This window comes from Balaenoptera ricei, chromosome X, assembly GCF_028023285.1.
Source record: "Balaenoptera ricei isolate mBalRic1 chromosome X, mBalRic1.hap2, whole genome shotgun sequence".
Taxonomy (NCBI): Eukaryota; Metazoa; Chordata; class Mammalia; order Artiodactyla; family Balaenopteridae; genus Balaenoptera; species Balaenoptera ricei.
This window is the reverse complement of record NC_082660.1, coordinates 21,538,927-21,565,867: the sequence shown is the minus strand read 5'-3', so window position 1 is coordinate 21,565,867 and position 26,941 is coordinate 21,538,927. Positions and strand designations below refer to the sequence as shown.

The 26,941-nt window shown below is 41.2% G+C and overlaps 1 protein-coding gene across 2 annotated transcripts in view; it reads right to left on the bottom strand.

Annotated features, from left to right (window-relative positions):
* Positions 1-26,941, bottom strand: part of POLA1 (DNA polymerase alpha 1, catalytic subunit) — a 292,537-nt gene that overhangs the window by 19,633 nt on the left and 245,963 nt on the right. The window lies entirely within an intron of this gene.

The window sequence follows — 26,941 nt, the reverse complement described above, 5'->3', positions numbered from 1 at the left end:
GTCTGGAACTCTTAGGGTAGCTGAGTTTGCTGAGAAGGCTGAAGTTGATTATGTGAATTATGGGAACTTTTAAAGGAAACTTTTGTAAAGTTTCTCAAATTCAGGATGCTGACCTCTTTCTTGAAAACTGTTGAACCCTGTTTCCCGTGAGGACCTGGAATGGCAGCGGTCCATATAGAGGCTGACAACAGCGGTGCTGGAACTTGCTTTCTTGGAACACATCCCAATTTCAGCTTGCTTTTGGGCCAGATCACTTCCCCAAAATGGCCAAGTGATGCTTTTTTGGCTGTGTAACTCTCTAGGGCAAGGCTTCTTAAGTACTTTCATACCAACGACCTCTTTGGCAGTCTACTAAATAAAGCCCATGAACCCCTCCTCAGAATGTTTTCAAATAGGTTAAATAAAACACATAGGATTACAAAGGAACGCAATTACACCGAAATACATTTATCAAAATATTTAAAGAACATATTTATGGTAAGTAGTATATGTACTTTCTTATTAGCATTAACAACAAGATCTAATGCTGTAATGACTGCAATGATGAGTATAAAATTATATTTTAGGTGTCTGCAGCAACTGTAACGTCATCTGAAAACATCCCTGACTTCTGTTGGTGACAACGTCATAGATTCTACTACTGATACCACTGTTGTTTGAGGTCTCCATGCATAACTGAAAGGAACGCTAAATTTTTTTTCCCATTCAGGTTCATAGACCCCCTCATTCTAGAGCAACTGTTCTTAAAGTGTGGGCCAGGTACTCCTGGGGGCTGGGGCGACGTGAGCCCCTTTCAGGGGTCCTTGAGGTCAAAATTTTTTCAAAATTATACTCAGACCTTATTTGTGTTTTTCGCTCTCACTCTGAGTCTACGGTGGGGTTTCCAGCGGCTACATGATGTATGATGGTGCCATGGACTGAATGCAGATGCATATATTTGAAATCAGCGGTCTTCTGTTAAGCCAGGTATTAAATAGATTTGCCAACATTCAAAATGCTGCTCTTTTCTCACAATTTTTTTTTGGGTGGGGGAATATAGTTATTTTCATAAAATAGGTTTCTGTGTTGACATACTTGAGTTTATTATTGTTATTTTAAAGTGATTTTAGGGCCCTCAATACTTTTTAAGCACGTAAAGGAGTCCCCAGACCCCAAGTCTGAAAACCGCTATTCCACAGCAAGGGAACACAGCTGCCTTTCTATAAAATCAGTGACCCAAAGACCGAGGCTGCTTTCATCATGCCCAGAAGATCATCATTGCGTTTACCTCTCCTAGTGGCCTTTGACTTGACAAAACACTATCTAGGGTTTCCTCAGCATTTAGCACAATGGCCCCAGACCTTCCTCACCAGCTCACCCGCCCACGTCCATCTCACTAGCCCTAAGTTAGGATTTCTTAACTTACTGACATTGTGCTTAATTCTTTGCTGTGAGGGCCGTCCTGTGTCTATTGTAGGATGTTCACCAGCATCCCTGGCCTGTACCCAGTAGATGCCAGTAGCACCCTCCCCCGGAGTTGTGACAATCAAACATGTCTCCAGATTTTGCCAAACATCCCCTGGAAGGCAAAAATCATCCCTGGTTTGGAACCACTGTCCTAAGTGCACTCACGAAGGATAACCACCCCTCTGTTAGACAGGCTCACTCTTCACATGTGTCCAATAAATACCAAGACTCCTCCTCAGGGTGAGAATTTTTCCTGTCATTCAACTGTTAAGTGGCTATTTTTCTTTAAAAAAAATGAAATACCCACTTTCCTAGGTGGGTGGGGATTTAACGGGAAAAAAGAAAAGCTGAACGATGATGAACAGTGAGCTACTCAAGAGAATGTGGGGCTAGGAAAAATAATTCAAACCCTGAATTCATGATATCTTTGCTCTGAAATGGGCTGAGAACTAGAGGCATCCCCAAGAACAGGAAAGAGTAGCCTAGCTGGGGTGCACGTGGGTCTGGTGAGGAAAACTGGACATGTAGGTTTGCTTTGGGTCAGTGGCTCCCAAGGGAGGACTCCTGACTGTGAGGAGATCATGGAGAAGCCAGTTCAGAATAATCAGAGGGGAGAGCCTGCCTTTCTATTTGGTGGATGAACATATTTCAGGTAAATGGAAGAGGCTGGAGAGGGAGCAGGTTACTGCAGGCTCTACATTCTTTGGAGATCTCCAGAAAAAGGGAAGATCCTCCACATGTGTCAGGACAAAGGCCAAGACAGGACACTGAAGGGTTATATTAGAGTGGACACAGCCTGAGGCCAGCGGGTTCAACTCAGAAGGCTCGGATCCAGGTATAAAACTTGTAAGAAGTTTCTCATTATGATTACAGACTACACCAGATCCATGAGCAGACCTCACCCATATCTTCCTCAGGCCAAGTCCAAGTTTCTTTGCCTAGGGTCTCTTCTCTAATATCCAAGCCAGAACTGGGTGATGGAAGCAAAAATGATGAGGAACTGAGAACCCTGTCAACTATGCCAGCTAAGTGTCAACAGACAGCCTAAGTGTTGTTGAAAGAAAAGTGGGACTAATCCTGGAAGCCTACTTGTTTTTATAGTCTCCTTGGTTTCTCAGGAAAGACTGAGAGACTGACAGAAAGTCCTTCTAAGTCAGGAGAGAAAGGGACTGAGCTGTTGTGCAAGACAGGAGCCAAGATGGAGGTGGGGAACAGGCCAGGTGGCCACCCAGGCTCTGGGCCAGCTGCCTTTCTGGCCCTGGGGTCTGAGAGTCTCTGGATCCTCACAACAAATTCCCCTTTCAGTCCAGTATGGTTCCTGATAGAGATCTCTACTAAAACTCGAGGGACAGCGGTGGTCCAACAAGAGCAGGTGCTCAGAAAGAGGTGAGAGAGCCAGGGGGAAAGAGGGAAGCGGAAAGGAAAGCATCTGGGCTGGGCTATGGACATGCACCCCCAGTTCATGGACTTGCCACACAGCTTTGCAAGCAGAAGGGAGGGTCCTTTCCAAAGTCAGAAAATTCACCACCATCAGAAGTCTTGCTGGAGACCTGATACCAGCTCATAATTTTCTCTAAGTTCTTCTGAATATTTTATCTTCAGCACACTTTCAGGTTCTAGTAACTTTAAAAATTATATCCTGAGTATTGCCTACATGATAGATTTCCTTTTTTCATGAAATCCCTCCAACTACCTTTCAAATCCTGAATAATACCTTGGTCCATGTATTAGAGTAGCGAGGTAACGCTAAGGGCGCGGTGAACATACTACAGTGAACCTGTCACCACTGTTGTATCTCACTGGAGATAATAAAGCCACCAATCTGAATATACTCTGGTAGAAGTTGAGAGCATTTTGCGCATCAAGCCACACCTTTTCACAGTTTTGATGAGCAGCAGATAAAAGACAGGCACCCTGGTTTCACTCCCCCGAGGCCCACAAGCACGACAGTCTGGGCTTAAGTGTCCTGTGCATTATGGGGTGTACCGAATTGTAGAGGGGAGGGTTCAGAGCAGACGGAGACCCTCTTCCCAGCTGTGGGGCATCACACAGTGGAGAGGGTGCAACACTGAGCTCTGATGACCAGAAAAGGCACGTGTTGAAGTTACAGGATGGCCACGATGGTCATGAACCTCTTGGGCTAATCTATGCATACGGGGGTTTGAGTGCCTGTGGCACCCCAAATGCTCGTGTTCTATTACCTATGGGGAGAAATGAAGGACATTTCTACTTTTATCTTCAAAAATCTAAAACAAAGACCTTAATATTTACTGTTTGGGTGGACAACGGCTGCACCTTGCTTGCTCTGAGTTTCAGATGCTGCACGTGTGGCTGGAATGTCAAGGGATGTCTTCTCTTGTCTTCGTCTGTCTGATCCTGTTCCACAGGCAAGGGGTTGACAGAGGGGCCCTTACAGGCTGGTCCGCTTTCCCCACAGTGGGACACAGTCAAGTTTCTGTTTGCCCAGTTAAGTGGCTTTAACTCAAACTAGTTTTAACTAAATGAAACCTCTCAAAATGGTCTTTTAAAAGATTCTTGGGAAAAAAGGCCTGGATTGAAGATACCATACACATATTTAAAAAATACTGTTTCTCATCCTTCTCCACTTAAGAATTTATCTTTTGTGTTTGTTCCACAGGATACATTACACAGGGGGAGCACACTCATGCTCTTTCAAATGACCTACATATCTGTAATTAAATATATAAGGTCAGAGATTTTGGTTAAAAAAAAAAATGCTCGAGTATGAAGTCAAAAAAGTTCAGGGAGGCCTGTTCCCAGCATAGAAGCGCACGGCATTCTGGTTCAACTCCTCCCTGCAGGGATGAACTCTGTTGTGAGAGCCTTGGCGGGGCGGGCTGCCTGTTTTCTCATCTGTGACTTCACACCATTCTAGTCTTCCCCTCTTCATCACCAGCACACTAGGCTTGATGCTTGGAGGAAAAATGCAGTCCCACACCAAAAGAACTTAGCAAGACAATGGATTCTTCTTACGGCAAATACTTAATTTGATAATATATGCTAAACGTGGTACTTAACTTTTGTTAGTAATTTTATATTTTTACATAGTAAAGTCCAGTTTATTTAGAATGGATGTGGGGAACCAGGTATTTTGGTTACCTCAACATGATGGTTAATGGAAAGGTAATAAAGGACGGTAGACCGATTGTTAAAATGTTAATACAATAGCACATATTAATAACAAATTATATTCTATATAGTCTCCTTTACATCACATCCCATCATTATGAACACACACCAATATGGCACAGTGAACACTTCTAGTTAGAACTTTCTGAATAGTTGGATTTTTATATAAAATGAGATTACTAGTGCTAAGTCTAAATGTAGGATTTTAAATTAATGGGGAAAGGAACTAAAAAAAAATAGGGGAAAAGGTAAATATAACAGAAGACAGGTAAAGGTACTGTTAAGGGTAAATAGTTGAGGTTTAAGTTCAAGTTGTTGAAGGTTTTATTCCTCAGAGAGAAAAGCTGGATACCGGCCACCTGAGTGAGGGAGCCCCAAGAGGGATGCTTGTGACCTGGGGTGGAGCTTGGTGAAGAGGGTCCCCGCTAACCACCCAATACACAGCTGCTGGTGTCCATATCGACAACACGTTTCTAGTGCAGAGCTGCGAATATCAGCCCTCCAGGCTGTGATTCTATACATATATTTATATCTGTGCAGAAAATAGCTTGAGAATGACATGAACAGCAAAATCCAATTTCTTAATGTGACTGCCCCTCAAACGATCTGCATATGAATCTCTATCCAGATATCTATGTACGAAGATGCTGGAAGGATGCCCACAGAACCAGTGTGGTAACCTCAGGGAGGGGAATGGGGGTGGAGCAGAGGATGGGGGACCATTGCGCTTCGCTCTATACACTTCTCTACTGTTGGGATCTTTTACCACAAAAATACATTCATGTAGCACTTGTAACTTAAAAAAAAATTTATATCTAGTCTTCTTAGATGAGAAAACAAAAGAAAGATGTCCTGTGAAAGTTCTTAAAGAACTGGAGCCCATCACCCACTGTTGCCTCGGATTCAACCCATTAGAGCTGCTCTCTATGAAAACAAAAATAAAAAAGGTCACTCCATTAATCATGACATTTAGAGTAACAAGAAAGGACCCACCTTTCTTATTTTCTAGCATATAAAAATCCAACACCAAAATGTTATTAAATCGAGTTAGCACTATCAGTAAAAAATATGCTCCATTTCCCATTATTTATGAAGCCCTATCCTTTTCTTTCTTACCAATTACATTCCCTAATAGTTCATTTCCAAAATATATAAACTGTTTTCAATCAACAGATTTCTTTATTACAGCGTGCAGCATACTTGTTACTGCCTCTTTTCTATACTGAATCCTTGATTGGACAAGCATTTTGAATTTAACACGGACTATGATTGCACATATCAAGCAAATTAAAGCTGCCAATCTCTTTTTGGAGACCATCCTTCACCTACACTACCGCTGAGGAGCACCCTAAGTGTATTTGCTTAGGAAAAACGGGCAGGAGTGAAGAAATGATTGCTGCCAGACTTGCCACGTGATCTAGCCCCTCTTCCAAACACTCACTCAGATTACTGCTGTGCCTTTAAAACGTATTTTGTAACCCTGATTTCAAAGCCATCCAAGTAACTTTTATAACGTTAAGCATTCTTCATAATCTTAAAAAAAGAAAAATTACTTGATAAACCTGAAGGGTAAAAAAGTATAACAGACAAGAGAGGCGGGCGAGAAGGCTCACTTGGACTTCTCTGATGAATCTGCTTTTGGATAACAGGGATGGGGTGGCAGCAGTGGTGTTTTTCCTGTTTCCCTCTCTAGAAAATGAGACTATACCTCCAGTACATTTAGAGCAGTTGTCTGCTGAGGAATATGAAGAGACTTTCCATTAAGCGGCACTAGGAAGAAACGATGTTTCATTACCAGGCAAGGTTAGCACCCAAGGTTTATAGTCCAGTAAGTCAAACTGAAATGCTTTCCAAAACTTGAAGAACAATGCAATCCTGTGGTTTAAAGCAGTTACTAGTTTTTCAAATGAGAACTATGTGGAGTAAATATTTTACAATAATAAATTTTAGAATGTTACTTAAATTATTAAGACAAACTTCAATCAGACATTACTAAATATGGGGCTTTTGCGGTCTTATAAGCTACGTTAGATAGTTTCAGAAACTTTATTTGAACTGTCAACTGAGGGGAGAGCATTGTGGAAAGAGCAAAGAGGACTCTTCTGTGATATCTTTGTCTCTCCTAAGAACCAGGAACTCTTTTTTTTTTTTAATCTAATTTTTTATTTTTATTTTTAAATTTTTTTGGGCTGCATTGGGTCTTTGTTGTTGTTGTTTTTTTTTAAAGAAATTCACGTTCTTTTATTTATTTATTTATGACTGTGTTGAGTCTTCGTTTCTGTGCGAGGGCTTTCTCTAGTTGCGGCAAGTGGGGACCACTCTTCATCATGGTGCGCGGGCCTCTCACCATCGCGGCCTCTCTTGTTGCGGAGCACAGGCTCCAGACGCGCAGGCTCAGTAATTGTGGCTCACGGGCCCAGTTGCTCCGTGGCATGTGGGATCTTCCCAGACCAGGGCTCGAACCCATGTCCCCTGCATTGGCAGGCAGATTCTCAACCACTGCGCCACCAGGGAAGCCCTGCATTGGGTCTTTGTTGCTGTGCGCAGGCTTTCTCTAGTTGCGGCGAGAGGGGGCTACTCTTCGTTGCGGTGCACGGGCTTCTCACTGCAGTGGCTTCTCTTGTTGCGGAGCACGGTCTTCAGTAGTTGTGGCACACGGGCCCCAGAGCACGGGCTTCAGTAGTTGCGGCAATGTGGGCTCAGTAACTGCGGTGCACGGGCTCTTGAGCGCAGGCTCAGTAGTTGTGGCGCACGGGCTTAGTTGCCCCACAGCATGTGGGATCTTCCTGGACCAGATATCGAACCCGTGTCCCCTGCAGTGGCAGGCGGGTTCTTAACCACTGCACCACCAGGGAAGTCCAGAACCAGGAATTCTTAAGGAGAGGGTTCCAGATTCAACTTTGGAAATGATGAAAAAAATTGCAGAAACATACAGGAGAAAAAGAAAACTGTCCTGGAACCAGTCTTCGTGCAATTTTTAATGAAGGGATTTGGTCGGCAGCTCACCTATCCTTTTCCCCATAAATTGTCAAAGTACAGGCACTAATGTCCATGACATAGTTGAACTCTTTTTGAGCTCAGCAACAGAACCTGGCTTCCTGACTTGCTGAGAAGCAGATGATGGGAGGGAGTGGGAGCGCTGAGGTCAAGCAGTGGTATCATTTCATTCATTCATTCATTCATTCATTCACTGTCAGGCTCACAAAGAACATCCACCATCAGACATGGCTGGGCTCTGCCCTCAGCTATACAAGGATGAAAACAATAGTACCCAGCCCTGGCTCCAAGGGACTCACAGTTTAGTGGAAGAGAGGTGCAAGGGAAGAAGCAGATGTGACAAAACCTCCAAAGTGCTATGTGAGGAGGTGAGCACCTAACTCTACCCAGAGGCCCAGAGGAAGTTTCCACAAAAGGAGCCATGTTTGAGCTGGGGAAGCACGATTACAGCTGGAGTGGAGAGACTGAGGGAAAATCAGAAGTTTAACTTTGGAAAGAAAACATATTGATCTTCCATTTACCAAGCTTGCCTTGACATCAGCATATGTTAATGTTTTCCAATAATGGGCAGGCTTTTAGTTTATGTACTTTTGTGTATACAATTCTAGTACAAACAGCTTCTGTACACAGTGTACACTGATACCAAAGTGTCTGATATCCAGACAGATTGGTCGATGGGGGCACATACCCTCTACTGAGAATTTGAAGGAATTGAACTCTTCTTTCCCTAGAGCAACCTAATACGGAGGACACATTACCAGGTTACCTAGGTTCATTCAATTACTCCAATCGATACACTGATGGCCTTAGCAGTAATTTTGGAGATGGTGGTGGTAACAGATGTTTCCAGCGCAACAGCATAGAACTTAATTTAGAAGCAGAAAGGTCTGTTACCATCCACATGGGAATCACCCCAAGACTGAGTATCTGCAACAGGTGAAATAACAAGAATGATGCATAGAAGCAGTGTCAGGAGAGCCTGCACTGTGTGTGGCACAGAGCAGGCACCTGGTCTCGGAAAGCTTCAATGTTATGCTCTTTTATTGATGTATTAACTGCCGAGGGTATTATGACACTTTAACCATAGCCTCTTCCCCCTTGTAATCTCCGAGGAATTACAGAATTACTCAGGGTGAACAGGACTGGAAAAAAGTGTCTTTCAAAATGCACAGTATTAATAGTCCATAAATTAAAGTTACAGATTTCATAATACTATGTTGTGAAAAGCCCGAAGGATTTATTTGGTGACCACTACCTAACTTCAACACTTCTTGTGTGCCTGTTACGTTCAAGGCAATAAGCTAATATGACATACAAATGCCAGGATGACATTTTATCAATATATGATTCAAGAACTTTAGGATATATATAAGAACATCAGAACTCAGGCAGAAAATAGTTCTTTAGTTGTTTGTTATTAAAATACTTTAAAATGTGAGCCCTAGTAACTATAATTGATCTTGTGAACTTCCTGGTGTATCCAAATCTTTACATACAGTCAACTTATTAACAAGTATGAAGTGGCAAATAACTATTTCCATTTTGGGGGTAGGATTGATTATTACAAGACATTTAGTAGCTGAAGCTCTGTAAACTGGTAGATCTGCAGTAAAATCTACTCAGAAGGTTTGTTCTTCTGTCTAGCTGCTGATGTTCAATATTTTTAAAACTTTAAATGCCTTTGGGTGGGGCATGCACTCCCTAGTTCCCACCAATCAACACCTCCCCGGCGCAGGCACCCTGACATTTGATCCTTGAAGGGGCCTGACTTTACAAGCTCTGCATTAGATCATAATGCAGAAGGAACTTGATTTAATTAGCAACTAGGGCACACCCCAAGAGGAACAGCAGCACAAACTCCTTCAAACATCAAATCTTTTAGGTTATGAGAGTTTTAGTGATTTGAAACTAGTTCTGTACTGCCAAAAAATGACTGGCACGGAGTTATTAGGTTGGAGGAAAAATTAGGTATAACTTATTTCTAAATGGTTCCAGGTGGGATTTTGCTGACATAATACACTAGCTTTCTTTTCTTTTTAAGGGATTTTTGAAAAGGTTCTATAGATTCCTTATATGATTACAAATAAGAGTTCTGTATTATTATAGACTCATCACTGTAAATCAAGCAAGTTGCACTTACTGGATTTCAGCTATGTAAGACAGAATCTTATTTAGTCTACATACTAACTATATGAAGGACAGGCATTACTGAAGCATTACTAAGTTATTCCTCATTCTGCAACATCTCTTTGAGGAACTTTGGAAAACTCACAGCATGGCAATCTGTTGGAAAGTTAACAGAGACACAGCAATGGGAACCCACGTTTCCTGAGCCCCAAGCCTATGGGTTCTCCACCAGCTGTAACCCCTAGAAGAGGGGTTTGCAAAGATGAGACAAAAGAGTCTTTTCAGAGCATCACTTCCAACCCTGTATGACTGGTCTGAACCAGGGTTGGGACAAGGCAGTTCTTTTTCCATCACCATGAATTAGAATAGGACATGTCATTTAGTTTCTTGGCATATGAATATGCTGATATTTTGCTGGGGTCCTCTGGGTTGAGAATTTGTTATTTCATAAATAATCTTTTCAACTGAATGCCTCCCACCTGAAACATTTCATTCAAATATTTGTTATTATTCAAGCCTTTCTATATGCATGTTTGGGGTCAATTTTTAATACAAAATGATTATTTTAAATATGCACAGATTCTACAATTCCTTAATGAAACACACAATTCAAGAGCTAAGATGACTCTGGAAGTCATTACTTTTTCATCTAAGAGGACAGGTTGGTTTTATATGATTGAACAGTGAAGAGAATAAATAAATAGGAATTGTTCTTATCTAGCAGCGAGATTTCATGAAGTCACCATTACAGATATTCAAAATTAAAACTATTAACAGCAGAGACGGAAACTCTTGTAGACTTGTAAAATAATTATACCCATCTAACAAGCCATGTTATAAGTTTCAAATAGAGAACCACTCCACGTTAGTAATAAGTGCAAAGGCTGCGTACACATGAACTGCTGTATTCATTTACAGCATATTAAACAAGGAGATGAAAGAGTGAAGGGCTGGAGAGTATGGCCTTTGAGTCCTATAGCTTTGGGTGGAAGAGCTGGATGTGCCATTTACCAGGTGAGCTACTCAATCTCTCCTAGCCTCAGCTTCCTCTCCTCTGATAACAATATTGTATGGTGTATTTGAAAATTGCTAGGAGCATGGATCTTAAGAGTTCTCATCACAAGAAAAAAAAATTATAACCATGTGAGGTGATGGATGTTAACTAAACTTACTTGTGGTGATCACTTCACAATATATACATATATTAAATCATTATGTGGTATACCTTAAACTTATACAATGCTATTTGTCAAGTTTATCTCAACAAAACTGGGAAAATCATAGTACAGATCTGAGAGTTTTGTTTTTTGTCAGGTTGAATGAAATGCACATAAAGCACTTACTGTGATACCTAGTGTACACTCAATAAAATATTAGCTATCATTATTAGCTATTCATTCCATACCTATTTATAATAAAAATTTGAGCTGTTCTGTAATCAAAAGAAATTTGCCCAAGTTAATATGGTACCTGTTTAAAGGTATTTAAAATCATAATCATTATTGTACTATATTGTAATTAGGCACAAATGGTAAACTGTTGGTATAACTGATGGTAATTAGTACACAAACTTTTTTTTCTAGTTTTTCTCTTTTTTGTTCTTGATCTAACATGGGATCAATATTATTATCAGCTGTTTCCCCTCATTTACTAGTTGTGTGATTTTGACCATATCATCTATCCTCTATAACACTTCCTTTTCCTCTCTGTGAAATGGTAATAATAAGACCCATTTCGTAGTTAAAATTAAACACAGTAAAATATAGTAAAGTACGAAAAGTAAATATAATATATATAAAGATGTAGTAAAAACGTAAAGATAACATACATAGAGAGACATAACAGAGTGCCTGACACATAAGTAATCAATAAATGACAGCTGTCAGTGGGTGGTGGCATTATAGTTTGTCCTGACAAACAGTATAATGTTCTTCCTCTATGGAACCTCATGGCCATATTCTCAAGGACTAAGTCGTGGAACAAGCTTTGAGAGGCGTGAAGGTAGGAAAGACTTTTAGAACAGTGGTTTTCAACCATGGCTGCACGCTGGCATTAAAGTATACTGATGCCTGGGTCCCACCCACAGAGTCTGATTTAAATGGTCTGGGGTGTGGCCTGGGCATTGGGATTTTTTTAAAGCTCCCAGGATAGGGTTTATTGGGCATTTGAGGCAGCTTTTCATCTTTCTGGCATGGTCAAAACACTGGGGTTTCTTTTCCCAGCTGGTTCCCCCACCATCATCTGCAAGTGGAGGCTGGGTCCCCTCAGAGCGCCCACTCACACATCTGGTCCACCAGCACGAGGTGCATTGTCCAGCAGAGAATTATCAACAGCAGTAATAGGAATGTAGCTGTCCTTTAAGAGTTTGTATTGAGCTTTTAAATTTAGTACTTATGAAGAATTGATACAAGGAACTTTCTAGTAGGCTCAACTCTACTTAAATCTATTTACAGTGTATCAATTGTCTAATAGCTATTGAATATTTGAAGGTAGAGGTGCTACAGAGATGGCAGTCATTAGATTAGGAGTTGAAAGCTGCCAAGCTACCAGATAAATCTAGCCAGACACTTTGTTTGGACAGCACAGTGCTTCAGAAGTTTTTGAAACTGAAGGCCTTTAGGGAAGGCCTGGTGTGCTAAGCTAATGTTACATTTTATCCCAAAAGACTTCAAAGGATTTTTAGCTCAGGGAGTTTGTTTTTCAGCAAGGTATTCTGGCAGCAATGCAGAGGATGAATCAAACGGTTAGATGCAGTGCAGTCCACTAGAAATATAATGTAAGCTACATATGTCATTTAAAATTTTCTAGTAGCCATATTAAAAAAAAACTAAAAACTGGTGAGATAAATTTTATGAATATGTTTCATTTAAGCTAATACATCAAAATATTATTTCACTGTGTAATCAATACAAGATTATTAATGAGGTGTATTTTTTGACACTTATAACACATCTCTGTGTTTAAACTAGCCACATTTCAAGTGCTCAATGGCCACATGCGGCTAGTGGCTACTGTGTTGGACAAAACAGGTCTAGAAGCAGAAAGACCAATAAGATTTGTCTAGGGCTGGGTGCAGCGGGGGTGAAATAGGTGAAAGGGATTAACAAACCTCCAATACCACCTCCAGTTATAAAATAAATAAGCCACGGGGATGTAATGTACAGCATAAGGAATATGGTCAATAATATTGTAATAACTTTGTATGGGGACAAAGGACTTACCATGATCATTTCATAATGTATGAAAATGTCAAATCACTATGTAGTACACATGAAACTAACATACTATTGTACATCAACTATATTTCAACTGAAAAAAATTTTTGATAAAATTTTACAAAATATATTTGTCTAGGAATCCTGTCTAAAGGCCTGCCTGAACGAAGGCACAGCAAGTGCAAATAGGCTGGGGGGAGCTGCAGGATGGATTTAGAGGCAGAATCAGTTTACAAATCTTGGAGGTGGACCGGCTGCGGAGGGAGGAGGAGAGAAGCGTCTGCGGGATGATTTTTTTTTTTAAGTCATCTTTTTTAAAAAAATTTATTTTTGGCTGCATTGGGTCTTCGTTGCTGCACGCGGGCTTTCTCTAGTTGCAGCGAGCGGGGGCTACTCTTCGTTGCAGTGTGTGGGCTTCTCATTGCGGTGGCTTCTCTTGTTGCAGAGCACGGGCTCTAGGCGCTTGGGCTTCAGTAGTTGTGGCGCACGGGCTTAGTTGCTCCGTGGCATGTGGGATCTTCCCGGTCCAGGGATCGAACCCGTGTCCCCTGCATTGATAGGTGGATTCTTAACCACTGCGCCAAGAGGGAAGTCCCTGCAGGACAATTGCTGGCTTGGGTGACAGGGTGGATGGTGAGTGCCACTGACGGGGGAAGGGAGGGCAAAGAAACGGCTCGTGGGGAAAGAGGAACACAATGGCTTCAGTTTTGGACATGTTGATTTTTTTAAATTGAGATACAGTTGACGCACAACATTATGTTAGTTTCAGGTGTACTACATACTGATTTGACATTTGCATACATTATGATCCGTGAGCTAAGTCTAGAAACCATCTGACATGTTGATTTTTGAGAGATGTTCCTGGGACACTTAAGTGAATGTATCCAGAGATCATTAGGTATGTGAGTCTAAAGTCACTCTGAAACAGGACCAGACTGGTAGAGAGCCAGAGCTGTCCTTGGTGTGGAGGGTCGAGATGAGATCATCCATGCAGAATGTGCAGAGTCAGAAGAGAATTGAGGGAAAACTGGAGAAACGTATGTCTTCAGGACACCTTCCCTTTTCGCCAGTTATAAAAGTAAGACATTGCCTGCCAGGAAAATGACTGCTAATATTTCAGTGCATTTCCTGTCAGTCCTTTTCTAAACTCAAGTGCATGAACGTATGTGTGTGTCACCGTGGGTAAGAGTGCACTGACTGCACAGATCTGAAGCCCGTTTTGTTACTTCATGCATACTGGAACATTTCCTTGTACGTTACACATTTTCTGGCAAAGTGAGTTTCAATGGTTATATAATATTCTATGATACAAAGGAGGCACAAAATTTCAAATTACAGTAATATATAGAGATTAACATCCCTAAATGTGAAGTGTGGTCTACATTTTTGATTACATAAGGAGAAATAATTTTAAGAGTGGGAAACAATCGGGGTGGAGAGGTCAACTGTAAAATAAAGGCTGGAAAGATTCCACTGGGTTTGGTAACCAGGAAGTCACTGGGGACCATGGGGTGAGGAATGGAGCTGATGAGTTAACTGAAAGCTAGGGAAGTGAAGAGCATGTCTACAGCTATCTTACAAGAATCTTCAAAATCAAGGAGAAGCGGGGGAGGGAGTAACTAGAGGGGGATATAAGATTTAGGAAAAGCTTTCTGTTTTAAGTCCAAAAACAGCCAAGGCTTAGTGTCTCCAGGATGTCTGTCTGTGTTCCATCTACTTGCAAAGATCACCTCACACCTCACCTCCTCCATGAAATCTTTCCCAACTAACTCAAGCACTTGCTGGTCTCCTCCTCTTATAAACAAATTTGAAATTTATACTCAGAACCTCACAATATACTGCTTAGATTAGTGGTTCTCAACTGGGGCATTTGGAAACATTTTTGGATGTCACAACTAGGAGGTGACTGGTGCTACTGGCATCTAGTGGGTGGAGGCCAGGGATGCTGCTAAGCCTCCTGCAGTGCGCAGGACAGCCTCCCAACAACAAACGATCCAGCCCCAAATAGCAGTAGTGCCGAGGCTGAGAACCCCTGGCTTAGAGGTACACCTCCACTGTTTGGAATCCCAACTACCTCTCTCCCCCCTTAATACCTTTACCTGCTCCCCCCGCTTGCCCTCTTGTCCCCCTACAGCACATTATCCAGAGAGTGGCCAGAGTGACCTCTCAAAAAAAAAAGATCAGGACTTCCCTGGTGGCACAGTGGTTAAGAATCCGCCTGCCAATGCAGGGGACACGGGTACGAGCCCTGGTCCGGGAAGATCCCACATGCCGTGAAGCAACTAAGCCCGTGCGCCACACCTACTGAGCCTGCGCTCTACAGCCCGCGAGCCACAATTACTGAAGCCCACGCGCCTAGAGCCCGTGCTCCACAACAAGAGAAGCCACCGCAATGAGAAGCCCACACATCGCAACGAAGAGTAGCCCCCGCTCGCCACAACTAGAGAAAGCCCACACGCAGCAACAAAGACCCAACGCAGCCAAAATTAAAAAAAAAAAAAAGATCAGATCACGTCATGCCCCTTCTTTGCTTAAAATTTTCAATGGTTTCCCAGAGCACTTAGCTTCCCCACCCCCATTTCCTATAGGTAACAACTCTCCTGAAGGGGCTGCGCCTCCTTGCTATGTGTGTTATACCTTTATTATGGATCTGTGTAAGCATAAGTAATACATAGATCTAGTTCTAACTGTTGTTTATAAAATTCATAGATATCATTTCCCATGCACTTTGCTATCTGCACCTCGCTTACCTGGGGCACTCATCCCGTAAGTCTCCTTGAGCATGGTGTGTGAGGGTCTCCAGGGCATATACAGAAAAGTGGAATTGCTGGGTCACATGTGTACATCTTCAGTTTTACTAGATACTGCCAAATTTTCTATACCAACTTACTTCCATAAGCAAACGTAAGAGAGTTCCCACATTTCCTCACCCAGTATTCCCCAGTGTTGATTAAACACAAGATGAAATGAAAACTTAAGTTGACGTTGAAAAATCAGACAAGTTCCCAGAAATGCCCACATTTCTGGCTCCTCTTAAGAAATCAGAATGTCTGGCAAAACAGAGCCCATGTATTCTGTATGAAAACATGTGTTCTTCACTACAGTCCCTTCCACTCCTATTTCCTCACACCTGGCCTGCTCTGCCAGATTTCTTGCCCAGTCCCTAAAGTCTCAGGAGGCTGTGATCCCTGCATCAGTGGCCAGGGCATGCTAGTCAAATGCTGAACCATCCCAGATGACAGCATCCTGTGTGGCACGTTGGTGTCCGCAAGCCCTGCGGTCTGCGAGCTGGCAACACTCACACACCTGCAGGCGAGGCGATGATGTACATGTAGGTCCTGTCCTTCCCTCCCAACCAGAAGCTGGTCTCTTCTTCACCAGCTCTCTTCCTTAGCTCCAATCCCATCACTACTATTTATCCTAATTCACGGCTGCTACTTGCTTCTCTCCTCCTTTCCTTCTTTTTCTGCCTATATTCTTAGTCCTCTTACTTTTTGGCTTTTTATAAACATTTCCAGGCCACCAGAACTCTGGACTTCAGAGCTGCTTGGCTGCTGTGCAAGGCGCTTCTGCACACAGGTCTCTGCTGTTTCGCGGTGGTGAGCTTACTGCACCGATTAGAGAGTTCGGTCACGATCACATGGACACTTACTTTCCATCTCTCATGATGGCTAAGCACATAACATGTGTTCAAAAAAATTTTTGTAAATTAGGTCAGGAGACAGTAGGGGCTGAATTTCTACTATCTATTTCTTGAAAGTAAAAGAGAATGAATAATTGCTAAAATTCTATTCTGCTATTTCCCAAACTATGTTCTGCAACCAGATAAATATGGGGAGAGCTGGCTTAAAACAAAATTAAATAGATTTCCCCATTGAAGGACATCTTTGAGCCTTAAATATGCCAGTATACACTGAAAACCACAAAGGGGTAAGGGATATAGAGTGTAGCAGTTTCAAAAATTCTGTGGTCAGGGGACCCAGGAATACTACTGGAATTACATAGAATGCAGACTGGGAACACTGCTCTTTTAAAATTACCCTTCGATTTTTCTTTCTTTCCCTACACTAGTCTAAAAAGTCTACTTTGCTTCTAATAATGGAATTACTTTCCTAGGAAATCTTGAGTTATAGTTTAAAAAAATTTTATTGTTCACAATAGCTGAGATACAGAAATAACCTGAGTGTCCATCAACAGATGAATGGATAAAGAAAATGTGGTGTGTATATTATTCAGCCATGAGAAAGAAGGAAATCCTGCCATTTGCAAAAAGATGGATAGACCTTGTGGGCATTATGCTAAATGAAATAAGCCAGACAGAGAAAAACAAATACTGCTCAGTATCACTCATAAGTGGAATCTTAAAAAAAAAAAGTGTCAAACTCATAGAAACAGAGATTAGAAAAGTGGTTGTCAGGGCCTGGGGGAAATAGGGAGAGATTAGTCAAAGGGTACAAACTTTCAGCTATAAGGTAAATAAATTCTGAGGATCTGATGCAAAACATAGTGACTACAGTTGATAACACTGTATTGCATAATTAAAATTAACTAAGTGAATAGAACTTAAATATTCTCCCCCTCCCAAATATGTGAGGTGAAAAAGAAAGTTTTAAAAGTAACCCCTCCAGTAGGGGTTAGGTAGGATATTTCTGTTTTAGTCCCACCCCCCACCCCCATTCAGAACTTTCAATAATTCAGCTTTAAAAATGGTTTAGGTGCCTTTTGTTATTGAAAGCTGAAAAATAACAAACGTTGATCAAAGTCAACAAAAACAAATCTACACATCCTGAGCAAACCCTAAACTGTGAGGAATATCAGATCAAAACGAACAAGTCTCCACCATCGTAAACAAAATAAAAGGCAACTCCACAGCGTGGTTCTCAAACAAAGCAGCTGAGTTCCCGTAAAGCACACACGAGCTTTTTCTCCCCGTGCAGTGCTAACCCCAAATACGACCACGTTAGGGACAATGGGAGCTGCCAGTGCCAGCCGTGCTCCTGAGTCGCTGACAGGGTTAATGCCATCTCTGCAGTGGAACAAACGGCTGTATCTGCTCATGCTCTTCCTGAAGGCAGAGACTGGGTACTAATCATGCTCTGGATCTCTGGGGGGGCGTCTCCCCACAGTGCCTGTCACACAGGAAGGCACAGAGTAAATGAAGTTAGTAAAACTGATAGGAAAAAAAGAAAAAAAAGAAGCAAACTCACAAATGTTCTTGCTCTTATGAAACTGAAAAAGTCCTTTTATAGCCTTTTTTGGGGACTAAGGCTCAAGTAGCTAAGTGAGCAAGTGCTGTTAGCTGAGCTGGTAATACTCTGATCACCTTCACCTGGGCCAGCCTGCTCTCTTAAGAAGAATAGCTCATTTAACCCCTGTGCAATAGGGGCGCAGTTCTGGCACTTTCTCTAGTTGAGGACGACAGCTATTCCATGATTTACTGTGGTCTACTGACCAATGAAGAATAAGACAATACCACCAAATGTGACAGGCTGAACTTCTTACAGATTTGACTTGTGATGCTCGCCATATTTGCTACTCGTACAAATCAGGCTGAGGAACACCTACCATAAATCAGATATCTAACACTAACAAATTATGCGCCCATTACAGATGACCTTTGGAGCTGCTCAAGGTACAGTCACAATCATGCATTAAAAAAATCCGCCTTTCACTGTAATGTGTGAATGTATGAAATTAAATGAGGCTTGCAATGTAATCAGTGTGGTTGGCTGCTTTAATATATTCCATTTCAATTTCAAATCACCACAAGCCAAGAGTGACGAATCTAATTTGATCAGTTGTTCACAAAAACACAGAAAAGCAAATGTGGATCTAGCAACACGGCCAGGTTTTCAAAGGAATTAATATTTTCTACTATCACCAGAAGTCCTTAATGTATTTTTTAAAAACAGTAATTAAAAACAATCCCACACACAATTCTTTGCTCATCAGAAATTTCAACTCTCATATTCAAAAGTTCAAAAGATATAATATTTAAGTGAAAGGTATATTTAATTTTTTCAGTCAATAACGTATTTCAACTGTATCCAAAAAAAAAGAAAAAACCCCAAAATCAAAAGGTCTTATTACTGACACTCAGAAACAACAGGGCACTTGGAATCAATGCAGAAAGTTTTCTAGCACTGATTATTACCATCTAGCAAGAATTTGTATACGAACACAATTCTTGATCTCCATCTCTATTATAAGTGTGAGGCAACACAGCTTACAAATTTAACTACTCTAGGTCTTTAGGTCCCTAGCAGCTGCGTAGCAGAGCCTGCAACAAGCACCATGGAGAGACAAGAATGAGGCTGGTGAACCCAGTCACCTTTTAAAGTTGTGATGCTCTTCACACTCTCCCTAATTAATACACAATTTTCAAGGCTTTAGCATTTTCCTCTGGGTCTGCATGCGTCATTTCTAGAAGAAAAACATGGGGTGTTTCCAGGAACTGGACACTTGGTAGAGGGGGGCTTCCTAAAGGCTCCCACAGTGGAAATACAGTCTAGTGTCACTCACCAAACAGTAGCCAGCACTGTACAAGGCATAAATCAGATCACGCCACTCTCCTATTTAAAGTGTTGAAGAGCTTCCTGCTGTATTGAGGATAATATTCACACCCCTGACCCGGGATCTAGCCCCTGCCTATCTCTCCAGCTTCATCTCCTATTACTTCCTCCTCGCTGGCTGTCCTCCAGCCGCACCTGCCCCCTTGCAGTTGCAAGATGTTCAAGCCCCAGGCTCTTTCCCCTTGCCCTTGGCCTAGAATATCCTGCCTGCAGACTTAGTCCTATGGCTGGTTTCTTGTCACTCAGGCCACCTCCTTGCAAAGAACATCCTACCCACTTCCATCAAACCACTCCCCCAGTTTTACTGTCCCAGGAGGGACTGTTATTGTCTGAAATTATTGTGTTTGTCTCTCTCCTGTAGAATGTGCCATGAGAACAGACACCTTGGCTATGCCTGGTGCACAGCAGGCCATCAGTAAATATTTCTTAAATTAAAAACTAACTCATAGGACACGGGGAGGGGGAAGGGTAAGCTGGGACGAAGTGAGAGAGTGGCATGGACATATATACACCACCAAATGTAAAATAGATAGCTAGTGGGAAGCAGCCGCATAGCACAGGGAGATCAGCTCGGTGCTTTGTGTCCACCTAGAGGGGTGGGATAGGGAGGGTGGGAGGGAGACGCAAGAGGGAGGAGATATGGGGATGTATGTATATGTATAGCTGATTCACTTTGTTATACAGCAGAAACTAACACACCATTGTATAGCAATTATACTCCAATAAAGATGTTAAAAAAAAAACCAAAAAATAAATAACAGCAAAAAAAAAAAAACCAAACCTAACTCATAAAAAAAAATAGGACAGTAATATACATGATGAGAGGCACTGTAGTGATATAGATGTTTAAGGATTTCTTTTAAAATCGCTAGGAAGGATGCCATAGAAGAAGGGTGGGTTGGGGGCTGGGGTTAAAGTCTTTGGAGTCTGCTGGCCTCCGTTTCAATTATGGAACTGTACTAGATTTAGATTACTGTCCAAGAAAATAACTTAGGCTGACCTCCGCTTCACATCTGTAAAATGGGGAAAAGAACATCTATCTAGCAGATTATTGCAAAGAGTAGCATAGCCACATGTAAAGAGTCGAACTGTTCAATAAGGGATTTAAATATTTTTATTTTTTATTTATTTGACATTACAAACTACTACTGACAAATCCTCTTTAAATAAAAACAGCAAATTAATAACAAAAATACGGTTGAGTTTGAAAATATGAACAGTCATTATATACCCCTGGAAACTAGGAAACTGCAAATACAAATGGATAGAAATACGAATGTACGATTTCTAGAGTTTCAGACCAAGTGATGGTTGATGTCTCTAATAAACTTCTAATAAAATATAACATACATCCCATACATAACATACATCCCATTTCTTTTTTTTTTTAAATTTTCAATAATGAGTGTATTTTTTTTTTTTTTCGGGCACACCACGTGGCATGTGGGATCTTAGTTCCCCGACCAGGGATTGAATCCATGCCCCCTGCAGTGGAAGTGCAGAGTCTTAACCACTGGACTGCCAGGGAAGTCCCCATCCCATTTCTTTTTTGAGACAAAGACCCAAAGACAAAATACTATTCAAAAACTACAGTGATTTATTAATTTACATTCAGTTGAATAAAAGGTGAATGTAACAAAGGATACTTGTTAATTTTATTCTCCAGAGATGCTTTAGCCAAATCATGTCATAACAAAGATATCCCACAGCATGGCCTCTATCAGCACTGAACAAAAAAAATGTAGCATTTTTCCTTCTGCTTTTTTCATTTGAGAAGGAAGGAACTATGGTGGCTTATTGGGCAGTAAACATATTCAATGACACCAACCTTTTAGGATAATGAAATTCTCAAAACGGGTCAAACACTTGAAGCAGTTAAGTACTGATTGCATCCTGGAGGTACTATGTAACCAGACCTCTTTGTGCCAGTAATTCTGAGACTTGGTTTGGGGAATTATTTGAGAAGGGAAGAGCACTAGAAAAAATATTATTAATTGAGAAATACAAAAGGGTAGTAGCAAGGAGAAGGTCGTTGTGTTAAAAGTACTAATTGAAAAAAATAAAAAGAGAAAACAGCAAAAGTAGAGAAAGCAGTTTATATAAACTAGTCTGGTCCGAACCTGTATTAGAATGGATCATGTGAGGTTGCTTTTTTTGGTAGGTCAAAAATGGTCAGTGGGCTTCCCTGGCGGCGCAGTGGTTGAGAATCTGCCTGCTAATGCAGGGGACACGGGTTCGAGCCCTGGTCTGGGAAGATCCCACATGCCGCAGAGCAACTGGGCCCGTGAGCCACAACTACTGAGCCTGTGCGTCTGGAGCCTGTGCCCCGCAACGGGAGGGGCCGCGATAGTGAAAGGCCCGCACACTGCGATGAAGAGCGGCCCCCGCACCGCGATGAAGAGTGGCCCCCGCTTGCCGCAACTAGAGAAAGTCCTCGCACGAAACGAAGACCCAACACAGCCAAAAATAAATAAATAAAGTAGCTATTAATTTTTTTTTTTAAAAAAGGTCAAACATCAGCAATTTTATATGGTTCAAACGAATACATTTATCAAAGCACTTAGGATTCCTTGTTAGTACATAATGAATGATATTCATTAACTCATGCATGAATTTTGTATGTGTGAACTCTGAATGGCTTGTATCTGGGAACTTTTCACAGCAGTGTATGAAATGGTAACCATTAGGTGTCAGACTCCTTTGTGGGCAAAAAATGCTTCTGTTTTTGTTGATTCAAACTCCCAAATTTCTTATAAGAGCTGTTAAGATTTCAGTAGGACATGCTCAGTTTCCAGAGTAAGACTGGTACAGAAATTTTAAGGCAGGAGTTTAGAAGTGTTGAAATATTTCAAAGTCTGAATAAAGGCAAGACTCGAGAGAGCATCACGAAAAATGAATAATATGAACCTACTCCATAATAACTAATATCTTAAGATGCTCAAGAACACTGCCATGGAGACATATGAATATACTTTAAAAATAACATAAAGTGAAGATATTAAGGCACATAAATAAACTTGTCACTGCAGTGACAATGTATCGGTGAAGTGGGGCAGGAAGATGAAAAGAGGAAATTTTCAGGTAAACACCCCAGTATTTAAAAACAAATGGTGCATTTGGATAGCTAATGTGATAATATGAACTACAGCATGTGGTATTCTGAAAAGGAGTGCTACAGAGTTAGAGTTGCCCCTGTGCTAGAAGGTGATTGGTTAAGCTTGTTCTGGTACTATTTATGATAATAAAACATCTTCGGCTGCATTTATGGGGCAGGGGGATTTTTAAAGAAAGTGAATATAGTGATCAAATTGTTACTGAGCAAGAGCTTAAACCCACTCCTAACCACCTGAAAGTCTTTGTTAATTAGTCAGGACCAACATAAGGTAGTGTGTGAGAGGACAGCCCAAGTGAAGGGTTTAATTAACTACAGGGCAAAGTTGACATATGCATCTCAATGCTGTCCCTGGTTATAGGCTGACCAAACCGAGATGAAGCCCATTGACAAACTATATTTCACCCATTCTGAGATGAATCCCCTCCCCCATGTTTTAACATCTTCAAAATCAGGATGTGTCCTAAATCGATGCCATTTTATTTATTATTTTTAAATTTTATTTATCTTCGGCTGCGTTGGGTCTTCGTTGCTGCGCGCGGGCTTTCTCTAGTTGTGGTGAGCGGGGGCTACTCTTCGTTGCAGTGTGCGGGCTTCTCATTGCGGTGGCTTCTCTTGTTGCGGAGCACGGGCTCTAGGCACGTGGGCTTCAACAGTTGTGGTGCGGGCTCAGAAGCTGTGGCTCGTGGGCTCTAGAGTGCAGGCTCGGTAGTTGTGGCACACGGGCTTAGTTGCTCCGTGGCATATGGGATCTTCCCAGACCAGGGCTCGAACCCGTGTCCCCTGAATTGGCAGGTGGATTCTTAACCACTGCGCCACCAGGGAAGCCCCTCGATGCCATTTTAGATTTAATGATATATGTTTATTGACAGAGAAGTTAGCTAATGGCCACCTTTCTAAAAGTCACTGTGACCCAATTCAAACCAGCTAACCATCAAAGATTGTTCATTTTCTTTCACGATTCTGTAACAGACCTAGTACCCTTGATCATAAAGAAGACTAGGGAAGTAGACTGTCCTGGTCATCTATACATTTCCGATGTCAAAACATACCTCCAATTATGTTCTTTATCTGGGCTAGGAATCTTCGGAGATTCTGTATATAAGAACCTTACCACTAGGACCTCCAACTTTGTTACAAAGAACACTACTGTGTATGATGAAGCCTTCATGCAGAGAAATCTATGCAGATACAGAAAATATTCAACGTATCTTAAACTCCTGGCAGAATGGATACTTGCCACTGGGTAAGTAACTCGAGAAAACCTTACAGAAACCTTTTGATGAATTTTATTAAACAGTGTAAGACTGTTCAATACAGAGACCATGTGGTGAAGGAAAAAAAAAAAAAAGAGCTCTAGATTCCTGCACTGCCCAACAAGGCAGTCACTAACCACATGTGACTATTTCAATTTAAATAATTAAAAATTCAGTTCCTCGGTCACACTAGCCACATTCAAGTTTTCAACAGCCACATGTGGCTAGAGGTTACCGCAGCAGACAGCACAGATACAGAACGTTTCTGTCACTGCAAAAAATTCTACTGCCCAGCGCTACTCTAGACTACCATCTGAAGCTGGGTCATACCTCAGCTGCTCCACTTAGCACCTGTGAACCCGGACAAATTAATGAGCTTCACTAATACTTGGTTTTCTCCTTCGTGGATTGAGTAGTATGTAATTGTTATCTTAACTCCCTGGGACGCTGCGAGGATCAGAGTTGCCATAAAAAAGGTTAGCTACTAGGAAGTTGTATATTTTTATGTGCTTTGTACTTTATGAAGGTGACTTTCATCTTTTTTGTGTTTTTAATGTGAGTTGGATATTTTTTACTGTTTAAATCCCAACTTTTATGGCTAATGGCCCCTTCCCTTCCTCCTCCCTTTTTTTTTTTTTTTTGGTTAAAAAAAAAGGAAGAAAGCACACTTCCAGATATTTTTAGCAAACAAATGCCTAAAGTAGCCACATGAGTAAGAGAAATGAACGAAGGGGGCTGAAGCAGGGCAGTGGCTGTCAAACTGGAGAACTCAAGTTCTGTCTCAACTGCTTTAGCTGCTACTTGGCTCCAGCCAATTGTTGCCATTCAGGAAAGCTGACCTAGTGTAGCCAGACACTGATTTTTGAAAGAAACCCAGAAATTTGGCTTTTTATATTAAATCTCCAGTTAAAAAAAAAATATTAGCAACTAATTAAAAATGGTAAATATTCTTCAGGCAAATTTAAACATACTTAGAGGTCATATGCGGCCCACAGCTGCTACTCTGTGACCTCTGGTTTCACATGGCAGCTACACTTCCTTCTCCATTCATGGTCCCATGCCTCAGGACACTCTTACAAACAAATGCACACGGGCTTCCCTGGTGGCGCAGTGGTTGAGAGTCTGCCTGCCAGTGCAGGGGACACGGGTTCGAGCCCTGGTCTGGGGGGATCCCACATGCAGCAGAGCAACTAAGCCCGTGAGCCACAATTACTGAGCCTGCGCGTCTGGAGCCTGTGCTCCGCATGCAACAAGAGAGGCCGCGATGGTGAGAGGCCCGCGCACCGCGATGAAGAGTGGTCCCCGCTTGCCACAACTGGAGAAGGCCCTCGCACGGAAACGAAGACTCAACACAGCCATAAATGAATAAATAATTAAATATTAAAAAACAAAAAAAAAAACAAATGCACACAATTTATTCCTCACTGTACCTCATGGTGAAACAGAAATGAAATTCACAGTGTTATTTATTTTATACAGATTACCACTCCCCAGTATTAAAGTTATTTCTACGTTACTAAAATATAATACTTAAAAAACACACATGGGCTTTAAATGCTTTAAGATAATAAATGACCCAAATTTAGAAAATAAAGAATTTATGTCCTCTTGAACCAAATTCCCAGAAAAGAAGAAAAAAAGAAACTGATACAGAAAATTACACATTTTACTGTAATTAAAGAAAATATTTTTCTTTTTACATTGCTACTCCACTGGAAAATTACTGGAAATCTGGGAAAGAACCATAATGCTTTATATAAAAGCCATAGGTCTCTACTGATGAATGAGTTGAGATATTAAAAAAAATTCCTAATTTGGAAAGCTTACTGCCAGAAAGCAAAGCAAATCTTTTAATTCTCCCAGTAATTTAAATACTGCACACTCAAAAGCCCATTAAATTTAAAAAGGTTTCTTTCTGTACTATATATGGAAGCATACACAATTTTTTATTCCAAGTGTACTTAACTGTATTTTATTGTTATCATATACCCACCCCAAGGAACCAGCAGTTGCAGCCTTTTTATTCAGTTGATAATTCAAATATTGTTTCTAATACAAATATATGGTTTATCATGCTTATTTATCACTAACTTGGTACACTTCATAATCGCATTACAACCCCACTGTGTACTGAATACCACTTACAGTTCGAAGTACTCAAGATAAGCACCGTTACTTTCAAGAGAAGATTGGCAGTAATTAAAGGTCTTACTTAGTAGTTGTTGGTAACCATGTTTTTAAGGAGGTTAAAAAAAAAAAGAAAGTAGTGTAGATATATTTAATTTGGTAATTGTATTTTATTAATGAGATCTGTTTTGGATATATACTTTGGGGTTAAAACAAAGATGTGCTAAACTGTTATCAGTGTGATGAAACAGAATGACATAGAAGTATTTTGTAATTCATCAATGAGAACCACTGAAACATCTGTGGACTACACGGCGTAAAACTAAATCATACCAGAACACTAATAATAATAATAAAAAGAACAATAGTACTTTGCACTTACAGACCTCCTTCCAGAGGAATTACTCTTTTTAAACACATGTTATTTTTCCTTCTTTGAACAAATAAGGCAACTAAATCAAAGGGTAATAATGGTTTGCCCATGCCACAAAGTGAGTCAGCGGCAAACCAGGAATAGATTTTCTAACTTGTTCATTCTCTTGCAATTATACTGTGCAATGATTACTCTCTTAGAGTGTGTCCTGCAGGTTACACCCAAGACATAGGTTATCTCCACATTTCATGTGGGCTTACTACATCCCCCCCTCCTGCCCCAGCCTATTAATAACAGTAGTGTTTACAAACTAACAGTGCCATTAAGATGTGTGCCTGCCTGCCACTCCAGTGAGGGTCCCACAGGGAGACAAGAACAGAGCAGACTACAAGCCTCTCAGCCACCCCCATCTCCCCACCTTCAGGCAGCTGTCCAGAGATGGCCTCCAGGCATACCGAGATGTCATAAAAACTGGTAAAGCCAAATAACAAATTTTGAGTGCTCAGAGAAATTCAAAGATGGCAAGGTCATTAAAGAGCTAGAGCTGTGAACCACTAGAAAAACCC